This window comes from Gossypium hirsutum, chromosome D13, assembly GCF_007990345.1.
Source record: "Gossypium hirsutum isolate 1008001.06 chromosome D13, Gossypium_hirsutum_v2.1, whole genome shotgun sequence".
In the NCBI taxonomy this organism is placed as follows: domain Eukaryota; kingdom Viridiplantae; phylum Streptophyta; class Magnoliopsida; order Malvales; family Malvaceae; genus Gossypium; species Gossypium hirsutum.
Window position 1 is genome coordinate 39,260,990 of NC_053449.1, and position 6,021 is coordinate 39,267,010.

Below are 6,021 nucleotides of genomic sequence, written 5' to 3' on the forward strand. Positions count from 1 at the left end.
AAAATCCTTATGTGAACTAGATAGACTTATTCGCAATTTGAAATCATACTGAATAATTGCATATTATGAATGTTTGTATTCTACTAGGATAATCAAATTACTTGTATAGTTTATTAATGGACTTATACATTTGAGACCCTTAATGCTTGTATGCTTTGTAATATACTGAACTTAGGTGTTTGATATTAAAAATGGTAAGTATATTATATATCATGCCAAGATTATGTGAATATGGAATGCCTATTCATGTGCTCCAAAGCTATTAAACTAGTTTTGTTTATGTTGCTTGAGGATAAGCAATGAATTAAGTATGGGGGAGTTTGATCTGCCATAATTCGGTGTAGTAGATTAAACTAGTTTTCGCACATTAAGATCTCGAACGCAAGCATTTTGGTTAAGTTTTAATTATGCTTTCGTAAGTTTAGTTAAATTTAATAAAGTGTGTAATTTGATTATTTTTTAACCTTAGAGGCCGAATGAGGCCTAAAGGTGAGCTAATATACTTTGTGCGCGTGTAAGAGACCATTAGAAGGCGTTCTAACTTGATACTAGTCACTATGTTGCAACACGAAACATTGGATGTCACAACATAGGGAGCAGAATTGAAGAATTCCAAGAATCCTTCAATGTTGCGACACAGCTTGAGGAAGTCGCGACATACCCCTAAAGACATCCTAAAGATAAGCATACTTCCCTCAATGTTATGACACAAGACCTGGTGTGTCGTGACATTGCCTCTGTACGGGAAATAATTACGAGTCGGGAGCATTTTGGTCTGTACAGTCAAATGTTAAACATGAGGATGACATCTAATCTAGGTTTAAGGACGAAGGCCACCCTAAAGTCTACAAATAGGCTCATTTAACACATTTGATGTACACCTTTTCATAGTGTATAATTTTCTCTTTAACTTTACTCTTTCACGTTTCTCTTTTCTTATGGTTTAGATTTTATTTTCGTTTTTGTTATTTACTTTTGTGGGGGAAATCAGATTTGGGAGATACTGTTAAACTCTGAGGATTTTGCGCTTAAGATTAATACAAATTAGGCTTTTTCTAAACTCTATTATCTTGAATTGTTCTTTATATTTGTTTTTTCTATCAAGTTTATATTCTTTATTAGATCCATGAGGAGCTAATCCTCATATAGTGGATTAACGAGTGGAGGTATGATTAATTAACTGTTCTGTAGGGATTTCTCATCGGATCATTTGTTCAGGAGACGAAGAAGCTAAACCCTAAGCCTAACAAACCTAGGAAGTTATTAAGGTGGAGATTAACCCAAATTTGGTATGGCCTATCCGTGAACACCTCTGGACTGTGAGGTCGAGAGATAAGTAGTTCTTGTGACTTAGTATTTTAGTAGAAGATTGGAAGACCCTATTGGGGTATTGACTAGTTGATTGAAGAAGAAAACCCGAAACGACAATTGGTTGTGATTACTGAAGCAAGCTAATCACCCATGATCAGATTTGATATATCTACTCTTTTTATTCTTCGTAATATAATCCAACTAAAGTACTAATTAAATCTATTTATGTTTAGATTAGAATTAATTTAGTGCTTGCCTCCCTTGGGTACGATCCTTGGAGTACTTACCTACTCCGTTGTAACTATATTACAACCTGACCCGTATACTTACGGATATCGCCTTTAATATATTTTGTGCAGGATTTTTACTCTGGGCATTGGTACGTTTGGAGGCGGCCAGTGACATTCTGTAACCGTGTGGTGTTCATGCTATTAAAATTCTAACGAGCACATGGCCATCTCATTAGCCTTGTCACATGACCGTGTGTTAAACTATGTAGAGAATAAATGGCTCTTGAAATGCACAATTTAAACCAGCCATTAAGGGGATCTATAGTGCACATTTCAACCAATAAATACCTCTTCGAAACATCCACATTTCATCCCAAAAACACAACTTATAAAATCACCCTAAATACCCAACCAATATGCGACAATTGGTATCACAATACAATAACTCTCAACTAAACCATTTACTATCAAATATACCATAACATTACCTAAACTGTCATCACATTAACATGATTTCAAAGTGTCAAGTTCATCAAATAGGGTAAGCAAAAACTATCAAATGTATATAAGCATATTCTTGATGCAAACCAACCAAAGCAATAACAACACATTGAAGCATTGCAATTATATTCACATCAACATAGCCAACTCATAAGGTTCAACTACATATATATACATAACCATGAACACCTATTTACATGCCACTTATAACCGAGCCAAAATGTTTGAAAGTTTATCGAAGGGATTTGTGGGTAGTGTGAGCTCCGAAAATGATCCAATCGACAACACGATTTTTGATAATCACAAGGAAGAAAAACGAAACAAAGGTAAGCTTACTCAAAGCTTAGTATGTTCGTATGAATTTAAATACAACATAACTGACATTTCATATCTTAATAATTAAAATAACATACAAACATGGTATTCCTTATCACCGTACACAATCCATGCCATAACCAACTTGGTTAGTACATTATCACATAATGATCAACACACATATATATATAAATAACAAGTAACCATAATAGCCATATTCAATTCATGGTTAACATTTCCATTCAAATATTCTTTCATCTTAATTTGGTTTCATAACTCAGTTTCACCTGGAGAACTATAGTAAATTAACCTCGGATACTCGGGATAGCTTTTCTCACACGATATGTAAATAGGGACATTAGCATTACTCGATATTGCTCACACGAGTTGTGGAGAATCCGCAAAAATGCTGGATCTCAGCCATCAGTAGGACTGTAACACCCCAAACTTGATTCGATAAATCGAACCTGAATATTGGGGGTCACGCCTTAATATAAATGTAACTTAACTCTTTTTCTTAGATGAAAATTTCTATTTATGACTATTGCATAGTTACGTTTCGAATTGAATTGTTTAGATATGTACTATAACCAGTTACAAGTTCAATGCATGACAATAATAATAAACAAATAAGAATGCTATTTATATTTTTTATTTTTCATGCCATACAAACGTAAGTACTGAACACGCTAATCTGCAATCATAGGCCTGTTCCCTTGTTCACGCCACTTAACTCGCTTTGTATGCATAATAACTCATCTTGTCACTCCTTTGGCACAACCTTGGCATCGTCTCTCTAGGCGCAAACTCATATCAACTAACTTGAAAACACAATATACTAAAGTAAGTTCATAAGAACTTAGTGTGGGAAACATCCTTTACCTGAATTGCATTTGACACTTCTTTTTTTTACCTTCATATACTTATTCTTCAACTTAACTCGGGCATATATCATTCTAGGTTTTTCCTTCTGCATACTGTGGTGTTGTGCCTTACTCTGACATCATACCTTACATCTGTTCCTTTCCGTATTCAATACTCGTGTTCATCACTTCAACTTCTCATGTTCTTCATTAAACATACTCATTTCAGAAATCTATTTAGGCAGAGTACTATTGTTTTTACATTCCTATTTTAAAGCATCATTTCCTTAACTATTCATGTTGTTCATAGAAACTCATGGATCTTTCATTCCTTACCTTACCAAACATCGCCCTTACAAGCCTTAGTCCTTCAATATTAAATGACTCAATATTTTGTGTTCGCCAAATATTCTGGCGAATACTCACTTAATTACTTTATTTATTCCTTGTTAGAGATCTATTCGCCCAAAAATTTACCATTTCAGCATTCATTAACCACTAGTTTTCGTCTCATCAAAACTCGTTAACAATTATTCGTAGTTATTTAATATTCATTGAAGTTAACTGATTTAAGATCCTTTATTGAAATTACGCTCCCATAAGTTAGCTTATAACTCATTTATCTCCTTTCAATCCATTATCCTCATGAAGCAATCCAGTATTCTACTTTACCGAAGTGCATTGATTCTAAATCATGGAATTCATACATTACTCTTATGAGTCTTACTAGTCGTGCCATATCCATTTATTTTGTGGCTTACTACAAGATTCGACCCTTAATACTTCGTCGTACATACAGTTTCTCTCAAACTCGCCATAGCATCTTTTCTTTCATACTATGCCATAAAAACTTCTCTTCTTATGGTACACTACAGAGTCTTTCCTTTCACATTATGCCTCAAAGACGATTCTTTTCAAAGTTGCCACCCAAGCTTTCCTTTTAGACTGCGCCACTAAGGCATTTCCTCTCATTAATCACCATAGAGGTTTTCTTTTAGATACCCGACAAAGGTTTTCCTTTTAGATATTTTCCACAAAGGCATCCTTTTCTTTCAGTATTCATCACAAAAGCTTTCCTTTTGGATATTCGCCACAAACACATCATTTTCTTTCAATACTCGCCATAAAGGCTTTCCATTAAAAAAGTTTCTATAAAGGCATCCTTTTCATTTAGTACTCGCCACAAAGGCTTTCCTTTTAAAGATTTTCAATAAAGGAATCATTTTCTTTCAGTACTCGAAACAAAGGTATCCTTCCGTCTGGCTTATTTACGATAGAGATTTGCTTAAACTAACCTTATGTGAGGTTTGCCCCTTATGGCCTAGGGTCACATAGAGAACCTTATTAGGTAATAAGCTACCTTTAATTCTTTCCAAATGATGCCATAACACACCAGTTATGGTCTTACATGATATGGTCTTTCCATATGACGTCATAGGCCACCAGCTACAATCTTACACGATATGATGCCATGGAATTTTCTTTTTAGAGGATCGTGTTTAAAATCCCGACGGACTATTTCAATATTTAGATTCCTATTACACACTTAGACCATCAGATTTCATGCAATCCGTACACACAAGCCCATAATTCGTACATTTCTCATCAAAATCATCACATCATACTTTCTTAGCTTGAATCTCATGGTTTTATCTATTTTTACTGAAGTTTCTAGAACAAATATCACACATGCAAGAGTCACCTTAGGGACTCACCTGATGGCTTCGATGGATAGGTTAGACTGCAAATCCTACACTCAACAAGATATTGTAGCAACCATTTGACATGGAGAAAAATCACTTAGTAAATATCAAAATTTCAGATCCAGCTTAAACAAGAAAAATACTTCTTGTTTTCTCCAGCTTTAGATTTTAATACCTTAGAGAAAAGAGGGCAGAAGATATCTCCCTTTAACCAAACCATAGTACTCTTTTAACTTAACCCAAGTCTCTATTGGAACTTGGTAAGTGTCACATCCATACTGAGTTATCTTATCAAAAATCTTCCACTTCCAAGAAACCCACTCAATTATTTTCTTCGCTTTTAACTTTTCATAGTTTATGTTCAGTTAATCCCTAACCATCTTACCTCACAAATTAACTGGCACAAGACCGCAATTGTTATAGGGTGTATTATTCCAATGATGTGAAAGCATATCTTAAAAATCATTTTACGTAACCACGGATCTCATTTCATTACTCATAGTAATCTGACATGAAATCATTATTTCGCTTATTTTCATATTGGAGTTCGCCCATCTTAAACGCAAAAAACTATATATAGGTAAATACTATTTCGCCTATCATAGTTCTTTATGACAATGCGCAATATCCATATATATATTCATACAATTATTCCGTGATTTTTCATACTTACCATTCATCAAAGTTAGCCATAAGCTTCATTCTTTCAGAAATCGCCAAATCAGGGCGTTATAGGCCCACTCGAAAAGTTCTTACACAGAATCAAATCTTAACGTTGGATGCTTAAAACTTACTCCTTAAGCCTTATTTCAATAAACGATGTTTCATAATTTGCAATTCATTACTTTCAATGTCAAACTTCGTAATTCATACAACTCAACCAGAGGTAATATATACATGTATAATACAACACAAACTAGTTTAGTCAAAATGAATATTATACGAACTTACCTAACCAAAACAAGAACGAACACAACACAAACGACTATTCAATAATTTTTCCTTTCCCGCGTTTATTGACATGTTGTTATATTTCTTGATCTATATAATATGTAATGACTCGATAGTCACGGGTGTCTAAAAGTGCATTCCCGAGAC